Here is an 18,742-nt window from a genome sequence, read left to right as displayed (position 1 = left end):
GTTCTGGAATCAGGTATGAGCCACTTTGCTGGGTCTGGGGCAAGTACTTTACAGCAATATAGAGATAAAAATATTTGTGGTTTGGAGTTCAGGCAATAGCTTTAGGGAGTTTAACTCTATACTCAGCAGTTAGTATATTTTTCAAGAATAGATTGCATAGGATTCATAAGCTATTTGAGTTAAGGAACCAGATTTTAGCAAGTGAGCCAAGCATGGAGAGACCCTATATGGAGTAGCGATTTGTGGAAGTCATGAATATAGGGAAAAAAGAGATGGAAAGGACAGATGTTAAATACACACACATGCACACAATCATCTCTTCTTTTGTTTATTTATTTTCAGAGTTTTTTCCCCTCACTTTATTTTACAGGGTCACAGAATTGTTTTTTCCAATTTTAAATGGTAGTAAAATATACGTAACATAAAATTTACCATCTTAACCAGTCTAAGTGTACAGTTCAATGGTATTAATTACATTGATAATGTTGTGCCACCATCGTTTTATTTTCACAGGATCACATAATTGTTTTTTCCAATTTTTAAATTATAGTAATATGTACATAACATAAAATTTACCATCTTAACCAGCCGAAGTATACAGTTCAATGGTATTAATTACGTTGATAATGTTTTGCCACCATACTCTTTTTGTAAAACTGAAACTCTATACCTATTAAACAATAATTCCCCTCCCCCATTCCCAGGCCCTAGCAGTCATCATTCTACCTTTTATTTCTGGTTTTGGAAAATGGAAATGTTTGTATTCATATTATTGGAAAGTGGTAAAGAACTAAAACCTTATATATATGGGCATATCCAGTATTTGACTTTTTTTGACTGGCTTATTTAACTTGGCGTAATGTCCTCAGGGTTCATCTTTGTTGTAGGGTATGCCAGAATTTCTTTTCTTTTTAAGGTTACATAACATTCCCTTATATGTGTCGGCCACATTTTGCTTATCCATTCATCTATTAATGGACATCTGGGTTGCTTCCATGTTTTACCTGTTGTGAATAATGCTGCTATGAACATGGGTGTACAAATATCTTTTCCAGACCCTGCTTTCGATTCTTTTGGGTATATACCTGAAAGTGAAATTGCTAGATCACATGGTAATTCTGTTTTTAATTTTTTTTTTTTTAGGAAGCTCCATATTGTTTCCGCAGAGGCTGTACCATACATATTACATTCACATTAATAATACATAAGGGTTCCCGTTTCTCCACATCCTTGCCAACACTTATTTTTTTTATGGTAACTATCTTAGTGGATATAAGGTGGTATCTTATTGTACTTTTGATTTGTATTTCGCTAATGATTAGTGATGTTGAGTGTATTTTCCTGTGCTTATTGGACGTTTGTATATTTTCTTTGGAAAAATGTCTTTTCAAGTCCTTTATCCATTTTGAATCATGTTTTGTTATTGTTGAGTTATAAGAGTTATCTGTAAATTATAGATATTAGATTTTATCAGATACATGATTTTAAAATATTTTCTCTCATTTGGTGAGTTGCCTGTTTACTCTATTAATACTGTCTTTTGATGCACAATTTTTAGTTTTCATGATGTTCAGTTGGTCTATTTCCAACTTGTGCGTTTTGAAATCATTGCCAAATTCAATGCTGTAAGCCTTTTGCCCTGTTTTTTCTTCTAAGAGTGTTATAGTTTTATGTCTTACATTTAAGTCTTTGATCCATTTTGAGTTTATTTTCATAGATAGTGTTGGATAAGGTTCCAACCTCATTCTTTTGAATGTGCATATGTTTCTCAGCACCATTTGTTGAAAAGACTGTCCTTTCCCCCATTAAATCATCTTGACACCCTAGTCAAAAATCTTTTGATCATATATGTGACGGTTTATTTCTGGATTCTATGTTCTATTTCATTGGTCTGTATGTCTGTTTTTATGCCAATACCATACTGTTTTGGTTACTGTAGCTTTGTAATAAGTTTTGAAATCAGAAAGTGTGTCTTCCACCTTTGTTGTTCTTTTTCAAGTTTGGTTTGACTATTAGAAGTCCCTTGAGATTCCATGTGGATTTTAAATTTTTTTTTTCTATTAATGCAAAAAACATCATTAGAATTTTGGCAGGAACTACATTGAATCTATAGATAACTTTGGGTGGTATTACCATCTTAATAATAATAAATCTTCCAATCTGTAATCACAGGATGTGCTTCCATTTATTTGTCTTCTTTCACTTCTTTCACTAGTGTTTTGTAGCTTTCATTCCAGATAACTTTTACCTACTTGGTTAATTCTTAAGTATTTTATTATTTTTGATGCTATTGTAATTGGTATTATTTTCTTAATTTCCTTTTCAGATTGTTCATTGTAAGTGTAAAGAAATACAACTTATTTCTGCGTTTTGACTTTGTATCTTTCTACTTTGCTGAACATATTTATTAGTTCTAAGTTTTTGGTAGAATCCTTAGGGTAACTACAAAGGATTTTACTTCTTTCTTTCCAATTTGGATGTCTTTTACTTTTTTTCTTGTCTAATTACTCTTGGAACCATGGAATTTTATAGCTAAAAAAGACCTTAGGGAACACCAATTTCAAAACCTTTATTTTACAGGGGAGGAAACTGAGACTTCAAACTTTTAGTGACTTGCCTGATGCTCACTACTAGCTAAGGAAGGAGACTGAGTCAAACTCATGTTTTCTTTCCACGTCTCTTTTCACTATTAAATGTTTTCTCATCTCATTTATCACCTTCCCCCTATTTCTGGCTGCCTTCAATATTCACTTAATTTAATACTTTGTTTTATTTGTATAAAAGCAACTCAGTGAGAATTATGACTTTTGTTTTGTTTTTTAATTCCATAGCACTCAGCAATGGCCTTTGTGGTTAGTGGGCAGGTGAGTGTGTGTATACTGAGAAGGTGGGTTAGGATATGCTATGCTACCATGACTACAGCTGATTATAGCCACGTTGAGTAAATAGTAATGCAATTAAGTAAGAACCATATAATTAAAAATAATGCTAGTGAGAAGTATGATACATTTATTTTATTTAAAATTTCAAATAATTGGACAATGGAACATTTCTTGAAAACAAACCAAAGAAATTGAATAAGCCTAAAATTCTTAGATTTTGGTTGCATTTAAATAACACATCTTAATATTTACATTTGTTTAGTTGCCATTTTTGTAACACTTATTATAGAATAAAATTAAAGAACAGGAAAAAAACCTTCAGGAACAAAGTAATATTGTAAATCTTTTGAATTAAAAAAACCCTGCAAATGGTATGCCTTTTAGTAACAAAAACTGCTCTTGCAGGACCAGATCTTTAAATTTAATGAGTGGGGGCTTTTTATGTGTTTAATGTACCTTGTGACCTCTTAGTACTTAGCTATTTCCCTTTGCTCCTTAGAAAGACCTCCTTGTGGACTTACCCTTCCTTCATTTTTCTACATTTGTTGCCTTTAAATTTTAGGGATGTGATTGGTTATCAGGTTTTTTTTCTTTTTTAAAAAATTTCTCTACCCAGTCTGTTCTAAACTTCTTTGGTGGTCTATTCTTTTGGAAGTGAAGAAATAAATGCTACGCTCCTGATTCGATTCAAAATGTCTCAGAAAATATTTTCTCATAGACTTTCCCATGTTCCTATGCCATTGAATAATATTACATGATATCAGTTAAAGGTTTTAAAACCTAAAGTAACCAAAATAGAGTTGCTACTTTTACTTGAAAAGCATTGAACATTTTTAAAAACATATAGGTGGATTTCCTTATCTTTAGAATTTGTGTTTTAGAGATAACTATTTTAGTACACACTTTAAACCTTCATCTGAGACAGGACATTTATTTGTAAATTCCAGTATTTAGACAACTAAGAAATACTGAAGAAAAATGACCATTTATAATGTGTATTTAAATGAGGCTATTCATATGTCAGTCGTTACATACCAATGATTTAACACCGTTTCCTCAGTAAAAGCTTTATGGAATTGGTTTGCTTCAAACAAAAGATCTTAAAGCAGAATGCTTTCTTGAGACCTCCGGACTCCTTTCTATTCTTGCCATCTTTTCCTGTGTAGATTTTATATGCTCAAATAGTATATAAAACATTCTTCATTATTTATCGTCTACACAGCATGTGCCATTTGAGTGCTTAGTGCCACGAAATTATTAAAAGCAGTAGTTACCTTTTTGTTAATACATACTACCTTATTTGGTGTTTAACTTGTTATATAGAGATAGTTTGATTAAAGCTGCTTAATATTTTACAGATAGACTTTATATTAGATACAACAGCCATTAAAATTTGTATTTTAGTCTTTTTTAGAAATAGGCTACTATTTTCAAAGGAAACAAAACATGATAGTCAAAATACCATCTCTTTTAGAAAGGTCACGATCTTCTAGAAGTTAAAAGTATAGAAAACTATTATTCTTATAAATTTTAATGAATGTATAATCTGTATAATTATTTGTAGTTAATCCGTAGTTTGTACTGCTTTTAAGTGGAAGCTCTTTTTTGCTGTTGTAACAGACTTGTTTAAAATAAAACTACTTCTTAAAAAAAAAATCCAAAATTATGTCAGAACAATATAGCTGTTTCAGGAAATACATACTGCTTTACCAATTAAAAGATGCTTTTATATACATTTTCTTAGTTAAGGCTCATAGTCACCCTGTAAAATAGTTAGGAATGATTTCCCCCATTTCACAGGAAACAAAAGGTCAGAACCTTGTTTGAAATACCTAAGGTCACACAGCAAGTTACAGCGTAATTGGAGCTCCACCTTTAAATTCATCCTCCATATTAGTGGTGTCAAAAAACTTCTACATTACTGTAAAGCAGATATTATAATATATAGCCCACTTTAGAGATTTCAGTTTTATTTATTTATGCTGAAATTAGCATAATAAAACTGAAAGTAGACAAATTAATTTTTAAAAAATCAAAGATTTACACACCACTGCACTCCAGCCTGTTGACAGAGGGAGACTCTGTCTCAAACAAAACAAAACAAAACAAAACAAAAATCTGAAAGATCTAAATACATTTAGATTTTTAAAAAATTGGCTTTGTCAGCCAGGCATGGTGGCTCATACCTATAATCCCAGCACTTTGGGAGGCCGAGGCGGATGGATCACATGGTCAGGAGTTCAAGACCAGCCTGGCCAACATAGTGAAACTCCGTCTCTACTAAAAAAACAAAAATTAGCTAGGCATGGTGGTGTGTGCCTGTAGTCCCAGCTACTCGGGAGACTGAGGCAGGAGAATTGCTTGAACCCCGGAGGCGAAGGTTGCAGTGACCTGAGATTGTGCCACTGCACTCCAGCCTGGGCAACAGAGCAAGACTCCAACTCAAAAAAAAAAAAAAAAATGGCTCTGTCAAATAAGTATTTGGTCAATGTGTAATAAAAGTATTACTGTTAATATTGCTGTTGTTATTTTAATGGAAACAAGGGCATATAAGAATTTAGGAGATTCTAAATAAAATTTACTGATTTTAATGTATTTTAATAAGTAGAAGCATTTTTCTACAGATACTAGAAATATAATATTTGTAGCAATCCAAATTGATTCATATAGCTTATTACTTTGTTTTCAAATAAGTAATTATACCAATTTTCTAACTAATATATTTTATATTTACATTGTCTTTTTTATCAGACTAAGAGTTACACAAATATCGATCCTTTTTGCATTGTACCTTGCTCTGTTGTTGATATATCCTATGTAAGTGGTCAAAACATCATTTAGGATTTGTGTCGTTAAGGATTTGTATCCCTTAATTCCATCTTCTTTTGATCTATATGTATTTGAATTTACCTGAAGTGAGAGATGATTCACAGGTTGTAAATTTTTCGCAATTAGTTGGATTCCTAAAATGTAAAATAGTTACTATTTGTGAAATGATGCTAGACTTCCCATGTCCTTGGTCACCCTCTTTAAAGCATTCATTAGAGTTTCTAATTCCTTTTTTAAAAAATCGTTATTAAGGTATCATTTACATACCATAAAATTCATTCATTTTAAATGTACAGTTTCCTGTCCTTTTTAAAACTTTTTTTGTATTTTTTCCATCCTTCTATGATTTTTTAAAGATAATTGTAGATGCACATGAAGTCTCAAGAAATATAGAGTGATCCCTTGTACACTTTACCTAGTTTCTCTGATTGGTAATAGTTTTGGACTATGATATACTATCAAAACCAGGTTTTGCCATTGATACAATCCTTCTTATTCATATTCCCCTAGTTTTATTTTTACTCAGTATACATATGTGTATGTGTATGAAGTTCTGTGCAAGTTCACATATCCAGCACCATAGTCAAGGTAGTAAATAGTTGTAACACCACAGGGATCTCTCACACTGTGCTTTTATAACCATACCCACCTCTCTGATGTTGACCATCTTATCATGTGCTTGTTTGCCATTTGTTTATCCTCTTTGTTGAAACGTGTGTTCATATCTTTTGCCTATTTTTGTATTGGATTGTTTGGGTTTTGTTTACTGTTGTTTTGAGACTTGTTTATATATTCTAGATACCAGTCCATCAGATATGTGGTTTACAAATATTTTTTCTCCGTCGATAGGCTTTCATCTTCCAAATATAGACTTTCAAAGAGCAAAAATTTGTTATTTTGATGAGTTCCATTTGATCATTTTTACTTTCATAATCATGCTTTTGATATAAGTCTGAGAATTCTTTGCCTAGCCTTAGACCTCAAAGATTTCCTTCATGCATTTTTCTTTTCTTTTTTTTTTTCTTTGAGACAGAGTCTCGCTCTGTCACCCAGGCTGGAGTGCGGTGGTGCAATCTCGGCTCACTGCAAGCTCCGCCTCCCAGATTCACGCCATTCTCCTGCCTCAGCCTCCCGAGTAGCTGGGACTACAGGCACGCGCCAACACGCCCTAATTTTTTGTATTTTTCGCAGAGACGGGGTTTCACCATGTTAGCCAGGATGGTCTCGATCTCCTGACCTCGTGATCCACCCACCTTGGCCTCCCAAAGTGCTGGAATTACAGGCGTGAGCCACCATGCCCGCCCCCTTCTATGTATTCTAAAATTTTTATAGTTTTATGTTTTATGTTTAAGTCTATGGTCCATTTTGAGTGAACTTTTGTAAAAGGTGTAAGGTTTAGGTCAAGGTTCATCTAATTCACTTTTTAAAAATATCAGTGTTTACCAATTGTTTATTCAACAAATATTTTCTGAGCACTTTATATGCCAAGCCACTGTGTTTGATACTGGGTTTATTCATGTAACCTATTGTGTGGAGTCAGTTCCTTATTTTAGTACTTACAGTCATTATTTTGCGTGGTACCATGTTAACTGAAACTAGTGCATGCTGGAACTGTGGCCTTGCTATGTAAATGGCGTCTCTCCAAATTTCACAGATACTAAATTAATGAAATTCAGGACCAGGATTATGACTACTCAGGTAATTAAATCCACAATTATCAGACGTACTTTGAAATGAAGGAACCAAAATAATAGTTATCATTTAAAGAGGAGTAGAGGGATGAGTACAAAACTACCTTTTATTGTGAACTACCAACTATGGGTTAAGTTGCGTAAATGTTATCCCCACCTCCCATGAAATAAGAATTAGTATCCATTATTTTACTAATGAGAAAAATGAGGATCAGAGATTATAGGCTAATCAGATTCCGTGTTGTGGTTTGATCCTGATCTTTTTTCACATCAAAGCCGGTGTGCTTTCCACAAGAACAGCAGCAGCCTGAAAGAGCAGCTGCAGCTGGGAGCAACGATAGAGGTAATCAACAGTGACAGGGTAAAAAGAGATGAGAACCAGTGATGAAGAAACAGATGGTAAATTGCCTTTGTCATCCATGGGCTCCAGCAGTTCTGGGAATATGCTTTTTGGGTTAAGAATAAAAACTTTAGACTCATATAGACCTGAGTTTGAATCCTAAATCTTCCATTTTTCTGTCTTTGACTTCTCAGGCAAATTTACTTAACCTCTCTGGAGCACTATTTCCTTAGCTGTAAAATTAGGGTGATAACACCTACCTATTTGTTGTTGTGAGGACTAAAATGAGATAATATATAACAGACTTAACAGAGTGCTTGGCACAGAGTACGTGTTAATGGGTTATAGCACAAAATAATATTGTTTAATGTTTATATTATTAAACATTATATAAATAAATGTATATGCATAATATTATGTACAAAAGGAGAGGACAGAGCCAGGAATTCATTCTAAGGCTTAAATCTCCACACACAAGAAATAATTAAAGGGATTTTTTATTCTACTTTGTTAGAATAAAAATAAAGAAAGACTGTTTCTGCCCTTTAAAATAGAAATTCTTATCAAAAATGACAAAATAATTCCTACTAAATATTTTGATGTTTTCTTTGATAGTAGATTTCCTACTACTCTTACACTGTGATGCTGAATATTTATCTCTTTAGTAATGGTATTCAGTCTGTATTACACTGAGCCCTAAGGTAATAATTCTTAAACTGAGTACATAAACTCAAACACACATCTTTTTCAAATTTACATACCTGGATTCCGCAGCTAGGAGATTTGTAGTTACAGAAAAGATTGTTAGAGGAATAAAAATAACCCTCAAATACTTTTTAGCCAGGTTTACAAATGCTTAACATTTTGCCACATTACCTTATTGTTCCATCTGTGTAGACATAGACGTTACTGTTTTGCTGAACCATTTTGGAGCAGGTTGCATATGTCACACCATCACACTTCAGTGTGTGTTACAAAGAATGAGAATATACTTCTGTATAGCCATTTCACAGTTATCAAGTTTAGAAAATTTAACACTGATACTATGATACCATATTTTTATCCAATCTTCAGCCCATATGTCTAGTTTCTTATTTATCTCAATAATGTGCTACATAGCAATTTTTTTCCAATCCTGTTGATATACTGCATTTCGGTGGTATTTTTTGTAGCCTCCTTTAATCCAAAACTGTTCTTCCACCTTTTTTCTTTCTTTCTTTTTTTTTTTTTGAACTTTTATGACATTGGCATTATTGATTTATTTTTTAGGAACAGAGTTTTGCTCCATCACTCAGGCTGGAGTGCAGTAGTGTAATCTTAGTTCACTGGAACCTCCAATTCCTGGCCTCAAATGATCCTCTTGCCTCAGCCACCTAAGTAGGTAGGACTACAGGCATGTGCCACCACACTCATCTAATCTTTTAATTTTTTTATAGAGATGGTCTTGCTATGTTGCCTGGGCTGGCCTCAAGCAATTCTCTCGGCCTTGCTCTCCCAAAGCACTGGGATTAGAGGCATGAACCACCATTCCCAGCCCGGCATTGGCATTTTTGAAGGAAAAGATTCCGTTATTTTACAGACTGCCTTTTGAGTATATTCCCTATTAAATTCAGATTATGGATTTTTGACTGGAATACTGTATAATGATGTTGTATCCTCAGGGCATCACATCTAGAGGCACATGATGTGCATTTGCCTCTTATTTGTAAATGTTAATTTTCATCATTTGGTTAAGGTTTTGTCTTATTTCTTAATTTTTTCTGGTAATTAATGACTGATATGTGGGAAGATACTTTGGGATTCTGTAAGTATTCCATTCTTTGTCAAACTCCAGATTCAGCAACATCCATTGACAATTCTTGACTAAATTATTTTTTCTCTGATGGTAAAATGATAATTTTTCTAACTACATTATTCTATCTTCTTTAATTAGAATTCTACTCTAAAAAAGAGCTTTCCTTCTGCTTTATGTTTCTATTGATCATCATCAGTGTAGACTCACAGATTCTTTTTTTATGTAATGGATTATACAGTTTTTCCTCAGTATTTGTGGATCTGCATCCACAGTGTCATTCGACCACAATTGAAAATATTTGGAAAAAATAGAAAGTAACAATACAACAATAAATAATAATACAAATTTTAGAATACAGTATAACAACTATTTACATAGCATTTACATCTTACTGGATGTTATAAGTGATCTAGAGATGATTTAAAGTACACAGGAGGATGTATACTATGCCATTTTATACAAGGGACTTGAGCATCTGTGGATTTTGGTATCTGGGGAGGTGACATGAGGGGTGATCCTGGAACCAGTCTACTGCAAATGCTAAGGGACAATTAATTCATTACTGTCATTTTTATTTTGATGTTCCAGGTTTGGCCAATAGGAGCCGCCTTCAAATTAGCTCCTAATGTCCTTTTGACATTATCCCATTGCTTTTTTTTTTTCTTTTTTTTTTTTTGATTTGCTATTAGTTCACTGAACACTCGTAATCCAAGTTTAAGAAACACTACCTTAGGAGTTTCTTGGTAGCCCCTAAGGGGGTCCGAAGTAAACTGGAAAGGTACAAGTTGAGAAGAAGATGCACCTTTTCACCGTATTCGTGTATAGCAGAACTTTGATGAGTACCTCCTATAGGTAAATCCCCCAAAGATGTAATATATAGAGTATAATATTTTATAATTATATCTCCTTAAATTAAGGTTAAAATTAACTTTTATTGATGAGTTGCCAGATGAAATCAAGAAAAATAAGTCAAGTAATTGCTATACAAGTGCTTCAGCCACATTTTAATGCTTAAATATTGGATCTTTGAAGCAATGAAAAGTGACTTAGAGATTTCTGCACCATATTTCTTGCTTTGAGATGATTGGTTTGACAGCCATTATGCTGGGCCAATAGTAAATGTAAGGAGGGTGGTGGCAGAGAGTTTTTCTCTAATGTCATTCAATTTCTGTAGCAAAAATGCTTCTTCATTTTGCCTGGGTGAGGGAAAGGGATTGGGATACATACCAAATCTTTCTAGCTATGTGATATATGTGTGTTGAGGGGAGAGGTTGTGGTCCATTTTTACAGATACATATGCACATTATTTCATTTAATTCTCATAAAAATCATACAAGGGGATATTTTTATTGGTATTGTGTAGGGAAGGAAACAATGACCCAGAGATGTTAATATCCTGATTCTTTTGCTCATTTCACTCTGAATTTCTCTCTTCCGTATCCTCTGTTTTGGAGTGCCAAGCCTCTCAAGGTTTCTGCAAGGTACGTAAGCTTCTGCTTCCCTCTCCGTATGATTCCAGACTGTCCTCCGTCTTTATCTACATGGCTTCATTAGTAGCCACTCCTCCTTCTACTTTTCATGTTGCAGAAATATGTTGAAATCTCATGTTCATGACTGTCCTGTTTTCGTTTTCTTTCAGTTGTAGTTTCTACCATTTTTTTTCCCTCTGTCATTTTATGGGAGAGAGAGGTGATAAATATATGTGCTCCATCTTACAAGAATCCAACCAAGGTTGAGGTTTTTTCCAAAAAAGTTCCTTAAAAGAGTATTTCAGAAGTGAGTCCAAAAATTGTTTCTTCTGTCTCCTGTCCAAATGATATCTTACAAATTGCAAAGCATGTTAATGAGATGATACCCTACCATTTATACTTATCCCAATATTAGTTTAAAACCTATTCCTCGGAGGCCAAGGCGGGCAGATCACCTGAGGTCAGGAGTTCGTAGACCATCCTGGCCAACATGGTGAAACCCCATCTCTACGAAAAATAAGAAAATTAGCCAGGCATGGTGGCAGGCGCCTGTAATCCCAGCTACTGAGGAGGCTGAGACAGGATAATTGCTTGAACCCAGGAAGCAGAGGTTGCAGTGAGCCGAGATCACACCATTGCACTCCAGCCTGGGGGACAAGAGCGAGACTTTGTCTCAAAAAAAAAAAAAAAAAAACACTATTCCTAAGACATGAGCATGAATAAAAATGATTTTGAAATTTAGCATATTAAATGTAAGCTATGTAATACCAAAAGAGCTTTCGTAGAAAGAAAAACACCATATATGTTTAGTAATCCTAGATATAACTTTACTGAAATGTTATCAGGTGGGAGTACAAAAGATCATATAGGGGTGACAGTGGCTGTTTGCTGTATAAAAGTAGGAAACTTTATGCAGTCTTCTAGATAAGTACCTCTCAAAGACATTATTTTATAATAATGCTGGACTCTTCCTAAAATCATATACTTTCCATTTATGTCTTCCCAGCTACTGTGCCACAGCAGCATAGGACTTTTGGAATAGAAAGTTAAGTTTGAAATGTAAGCTGTGATAATAAACCAAAATATGAAATGCTTATACACGAGATTAATTTAATAAAATAGCTCTGTCTTCGCTAATGTGACACGTTTATACACAGTACCACTGAGTGTTCAAGATCACACAGTCTGGTTGCCAGTCCACATTCAGTAGCCATTCAGTACCCATTTGTGTCAGGCTTCTAAGTTTACTGTTCACTACCATGTTCCCTGAGTGTATTTGCAGGCAGTACAGAATTGAACATGAATATTTTATCCTTAAACCGAAACAGTATACAATAGCTCTGAGACAAAAGGAGCGTTAATTGACTGCTGTATTAAAATGACTGTAATTAATTGATAGTCATATTTGCATAATTTTAGGGAGTAGAAATTCTGGGATCATGTTTGTTTGCCTATTTGGCTGTTGCTTCATTTGATGCTCCATCCAATCTGTAAAGGAGCTCTGATTTATTTTATTTTGTGCTAATCATTTGCTGGAAATTATCAATTTACGTTTACTAAATAGTATCTAAATCTTCAGTAGTAAGTATTCATTTTATTACTATTCTTTTTTTTTTTTTCTTTTCTTTTTTTTTTTTTCTTTTCTTTTTTTTTTTTTGAGACAAGAGTCTCACTCTGTTGCCCAGGCTGGAGTGCCACATTCTCAGCTCACTGCAACCTCTGCCTCCCGGGTTCAAGTGACTCTCCTGCCTCAGTCTTCCCAGTAGCTGGGATTACAGGCATGCGCCACAATGCCAGGCTAATTTGTGTATTTTTAGTGGAGATGGGGTTCACCATGTTGGACAGGCCAGTCTGGAACTCCTGACCTCAAGTGATCTGCCCACCTCAGCCTCCCAAAGTGCTGAGATTACAGACGTGAGCCACCACTCCTGGCCGCGTTTTATTACCATTCTGAAAAATAAGGAGAAAATGTACAGTTGTGATTGCTTTGGGATTTTTTCCCCATTTTTTTTTTTTTGTTTGTTTGTTTTTGTATCCTTGGAAAGGAAGAGTTTCAACTGTGAAATCTTATGGAGAAGTTTTTTTGTAGCATGATTTCTCTTCTGTGATCTAAGTAATTATGAAATTTTTGTTTACTTCTGTCAGATAATAAATAATGAAGTCATGTTTCTTTGTTTGTAGACCAAGAAAAAATATGTTTGGTTTTATTTGGAAGCTTCTTAGAAAGAGTTTTATAGATCCTCTCAACATGATAAAGAAACTTTGAACAAAATAAATTCAAATTTGGAAGAAAAGGCATGGGACACCTTGAATTGTATTAATTACAGTTGATCTTCATTATTTATAATTTTGTATTGGTGAATTTACCTACTCACTAAAATTTATTTGTATCTCTCAAAGGAGTACTCCTGTTGCTTCTGCAGCCTTTAGCAAACATGCACAAGAGCTGGAAAAAATGTGTTGTTTAAGGTGCACTTTCACAGCTGAAGTTGAAGGCAAGGCTCTGCCGCCTTATCTTAGCTCTCATTGTAAACAAGTGTCCTTTTTGTGGCTTGTTTAATGCCACATTACCCACATGCTTTTTCTTCGTGGTTTTAGTGTTTAAAATGGCCCCTGGCCAGGCGAGGTGGCTCACACCTGTAATCCCAGCACTTTGGGAGGCCAGGGCAGGTGTATCATGAGGTCAGGAGATCAAGACTATCCTGGCTAACATGGTAAAACACCATCTCTAATAAAAATACAAAAAAAAATTAGCCGGGCGTGATAGCGGGCATCTGTGGTCCCAGCTACTCTGGAGGCAGAGGCAGGAGAACCTGGAAGGCGGAGCTTGCAGTGCGCCACTGCACTCCAACCTGGGCCACAGAGTGAGACTCCATCTCCAAAAAAAAAAAAAAAACGGCCCCTAAGCTTAGTGCAGAAGGCAGAAGTCTTGTCTAGTTTTCCTAAGTGTTGTGCCTTATGGAGAAAATACATGTTAGATAAGCCTCATTCAAGCCTGAGTTATAGTGCTGTTGGCCATGAGTTCATAGTTAATGAATTAGCAATATATATTAAATGTCTTTCAGCAGAAACACACATAAAATAAGGTTATGTATTGATCAGTTAATGAAAATATTGTGAACAGAGGCTTACAGTAACCTAACCGTGTAATTCCCTAGGAACAATGGTTCAGTATTGCTAATTCAGTGTTTGCAGAAACTTTAAAGAACATAATTGCCATGAATAATAAGAAGCACCGTATTTCTTTTGTTTCTATATGAGACAGACTAACATAGATTAATTATGTTCTTAGAAGAGTAAATATTTTTTCAAAGAAATAAATATCTATTTTCTCCGCCTATTTTGAGTGAACAAATAAAACTGTAGTTTCATCACAAAATCCATATTTACACCAAAACTAGTGATTTCAAATACAGAAACTTCTTTTGTATTGAATTCTTTTCAATTTGAAACTTTTGCGTATTCAGTGATTCCACATTGCAGCTGATTTTTTTTACCTAACAATTTCTGCAAGCGACAGGACGGTACTATATCCTTTATAATATTATGTTTCAGTTTTAAAATCTTTATAACAAGATATTATTGAAACTTTTAAGACCAATCTGAAGACTTTATACTTTGAAATTAAGTTTTAATTGGTTCAGTCTAAACATTATTTTTAAGAGTTTGAAATCATAGAAGAACCCAGCATGAAACTGCATCATATTCTACATCCCTTTTAGAGCTAGTGTTGACAGCTTATTTTTTTTTAATTTTTAATTTTAATTTTTTTTAGAGACAGTTTCTCACTCTGTCACTCAGGTTGGAGTGCAGTAGTGTGATCATAGCTCACTATAACCTCAAACTCCTAAGTTCAAGTGATCTTCCTGCCTCAGACTCCTGAGTGGATAGGACTACAGGTATGCACCATCGCACCTAGCTAACGTTTTTTGTATTTTGTGGAAACGGGGTCTATTTTGCCCTGTCTGGTCTTGAACTCTTGGTCTCAAGCAGTCCTCCTGCCTCAGCTTCTCAAAGTGCTGGGATTGCAGGCGTGAGTCACCACACCTAGCCACATCTTGACCGATCATTAACAATAACACAAAGACCGATTTCATCACACTGCTTCGACAACATCCTCAGGCATGCTGAGTTTTAAAATTTTTTGTGAAAGACAACACAGCCTTTTTTGTTTTCTAGAGTTTTTTGTTGTTGTTGCTGGGTCATTGATATAAAAGAATTACATTTACAAGAAGATAAAAATAAAGACATGGTCAAAATATGAAATAACTAAAGGAGGCGAATTGCATGTAGAGGCCCTACAAAGCTGTACAAGTAGCAACATGAATAAATAAGCTTATTCAACAGGCAGAACATCAGAACAGTTGAAGTATCATTAAGTAAGCTTTATGAAAGTGCTTACTTTCACTTGATGAAAATATGCTTGTGAAAGTAATATCTAACATATTGACTGTTAGTTGACTGTTAGCCATGAAATGAACTTTATGTACATTATCTTATTTAACACAATAGCTTTTTGAGCTATAGATATTTTTATCATTATTATTTTTTTGCATTGTACATGAAGAAACCAAAGCTCAGAGTGTCAAGTAACTTTCCCAAGGTCCTGTAAGTAATAACTAGTAAAGTCAGGATTTAAACTCAGGTCTGTCTGACTTCAAAATCCATACCACTATACTCCCTCCATGACTTGCTTTATAGTTTATACAATGGATGTCATGTCATTTTGAGAGTTTTAAAGCTTTTCTGACAGTTACACCCATGTTTCACATCCCTATTACGCTAAGGAAGATAGAGAATGGGGGCAGAACACTATAGACCCCCTTTTCTTTCTCCAAATGCTAAACTCATTATATTACTCTTTCTTAGAGTGCTTTATCATTATTGTGTTTTTACCCAGGATCAAGAACTGCTTTAAAGGGAAATGAAAGTCCCAAGGGGACAATTTTCAGCATTGTTTAGCAGTAGGAATACAGAAAATAAGGTATAATCTTGCAATTTTCTTTGTCTGAACTATGTATACATGAGCCTCAACCCTCCAACCTCCTCATTATTAATTATTAGTTTTTTAAAGAATCAGCTGCTGGCTTTACCTCTTTCTACCTGCTGGATGTTTTCTGAATCACATTATCCAGTGTGATCAATTTATTTTATTTTATTATTATTATTTTTTTTTTTGAGACGGAGTCTTGCTCTGTCGCCCAGGCTGGAGTGCAGTGGCCGGATCTCAGCTCACTGCAAGCTCCGCCTCCCGGGTTTAAGCCATTCTCCTGCCTCAGCTTCCCAAGTAGCTGGGACTACAGGCACCGCCACCTTGCCCGGCTAGATTTTTGTATTTTTTAGTAGAGACGGGGTTTCACCGTGTTAGCCAGGATGGTCTCCATATGCTGACCTCGTGATCCGCCCGTCTCGGCCTCCCAAAGTGCTGGGATTACAGGCTTAAGCCACCGCTCCCAGCCCAGTGTGATCAATTTAAGTGATCTCCATTAAAGTCCAGAGCCTAGGGAAATCACCCTGATTCTTTGTTCCCTAGCAACAGGCCTAAGAGTAGCAACAGCTGCTTCACCATATGCCACTAGAAAGATTCTGTAGGAAAATAGACTGAAATTGTTAATAAATGCTTTAAATATTGAGACTTCAGATACTTTAAAATAACAGCTCTGCGAGGTGAGCTCAGCAATTAACGTGATTTCTAGATATTTTCTTGCTGACTTAAACAGAGGAATAACCATGGTGAAAATAAAATACTTTTCTTTATGATTAGTAGACTTAAAATGTTCAATTTCTGTCAAAATTAGGTTGTACTTATGTTGTAATGTAATTAAATATAAAACTTGTAATTTTTGTTGACATTCTCTATTTTTTGTACGTTAATCATTTCTACTGTCTCCATGGTTTTGACTTTTCCAGAATATCTTATAATTAGAATCATAAAGTAAGGAACTTTTTTAGATTTGCTTCTTTTAGTTAACATTAGTATTAGGCACTTAAGGTTCCTCCATGTCTTTTCATTCCTTGATAACTCATTTCTTTTTAGTGCTAAATAATTTTCAATTGGATAGATATACTGTACCACAGCTTATTTATACATTCTCATAATGAAGTACATCATAGTTGCTTACAGATTTTGAAAATTAATTACCAAAACTGCCTTAAACATTCACATGTAGGTTTTTGTGTGGACATAAACTTTTATTTATATAAATACCAAGGAGTGCTAAAACTGAATTGTACAAAGAATGTTTAATTTTTAAAGAAACTACCTGTCTTCCAAAGTGGTTGTATCATTTTGCATTCTTACATCCTTGCCAGCATTTGGAATTGTCACTCTTTTGGGTATACTCTTTTAATGGGTGTGTAGTAGTATCTCATTGTTACTTTATTTTCAATTCCCTCACAACATACGATGTTGAGCATCTTTTCATATGCTTATTTGCCATTGTATATTTTCTTTGATGAGGTGTCTATTCAGCTCTTTTGTTCATTTTTTAAAGTGGATTGTTTTCTTATTGCTAAGGTTTAAGAGTTCTTTACTGAATAGGAACAGCTCCAGCCTCCAGCTCCCAGCGTGAGCGACAGAGAAGATGGGTGATTTTTGCATTTTCACCCAGTGAGGTACCTGGTTCATCTCACTGGGGCATGTCAGACAGCTGGCACTGGTCCACGGGTGCAATTTCTTTTCCTAGCCAAAGGAAATTGAGACACACAACACCTGGAAAATCGGGTAACTCCCACCCTAATACTGCGCTTTACCAAGGGTCTTAGCAGACGGCACACCAGGAGATTATATCCCACACCTGGCCCAGAGGGTCCCACGCCCACAGAGCCTCCCTCATTGCTAGCACAGCAGTCTGAGATCTAACTGCAAGGTGGCAGTGAAGCTGGGGGAGGGGCGCCCGCCATTGCTGAGGCTTAAGTAGGTAAACAAAGCCACTGGGAAGCTTGAAATGGGTGGAGCCCACCACAGCTCAAGGAGGCGAGCCTGCCTCTGTAGACTCCTCCTCTGGGGACAGGGCATAGCTAAACAAAAAGCAGCAGAAACCTCAGCAGAGGTAAATGCCCGTCTGACAGCTTTGAAGAGAGCAGTGGATCTCCCAGCACGGAGGTTGAGATCTGAGAACAGACAGACTGCCTGCTCAAGTGGGTCCCTGACCCCTGAGTAGCCTAACTAGGAGACATCACCCACTAGGTGCAGACCAACGCCTCACACCTCACACAGCGGGGTACACCCCTGAGACGAAGCTTCCAGAGCAAGAATCAGACAGCAACACTCACTGTTCAGCAATATTCTATCTTCTGCAGCCTCCACTGCTGATACCCAGGCAAACAGGCTCTGGAGTGGACCTCAAATAAACTCCAACAGTCCTGCAGCTGAAGGTCCTGACTGTGAGAAGGAAAACTAACAAACAGAAAGTACACCCACACCAAAACCCCATCAGTACGTCACCATCATCAAAGACCAAAGGCAGATAAAACCACAAAGATGGGGAAAAAGCAGTGCAGAAAAGCTGGAAATTAAAAAATCAGAGCGCATCTCCCCCTCCAAGGGAACACAGCTCATCGCCAGCAACGGAACAAAGCTGGATGGAGAATGACTTTGACGAGTTGAGAGAAGGCTTCAGTTGATCAAACTTCTCAGAGCTAAAGGAGGAACTATATAACCAGCGCAAAGAAACTAAAAACCTTGAAAAAAGAATGGATGAGTGGATAACTAGAATAATCAATGCAGAGAAGAC

The 18,742-nt window shown here is 35.5% G+C and overlaps 1 protein-coding gene across 3 annotated transcripts in view; it reads left to right on the top strand.

Moving 5' to 3' along the window:
- The window catches only part of FBXO8 (F-box protein 8), a 54,536-nt gene that overhangs the window by 2,807 nt on the left and 32,987 nt on the right, over positions 1–18,742 (top strand). Inside the window, exon 2 of one of the 3 annotated variants that reach the window (XM_017855959.1) lies at positions 2,832–2,864. The exons of 1 other annotated variant lie outside the window; for it this stretch is intronic. The gene's annotated coding sequence lies outside the window, so the exon portion shown is untranslated. Of the gene's footprint in view, positions 1–1,143; positions 1,255–2,831; positions 2,865–18,742 lie in introns of all 3 variants that reach the window. One more of the 3 variants, XM_017855958.1, reaches the window with a different exon arrangement.

This window comes from Rhinopithecus bieti, unplaced genomic scaffold (assembly GCF_001698545.2).
Source record: "Rhinopithecus bieti isolate Rb0 unplaced genomic scaffold, ASM169854v2 scaffold_41779, whole genome shotgun sequence".
NCBI lineage: Eukaryota > Metazoa > Chordata > Mammalia > Primates > Cercopithecidae > Rhinopithecus > Rhinopithecus bieti.
The sequence above is the reverse complement of the archived record's forward strand: the minus strand, read 5'-3'. Positions and strand labels throughout refer to the sequence as shown.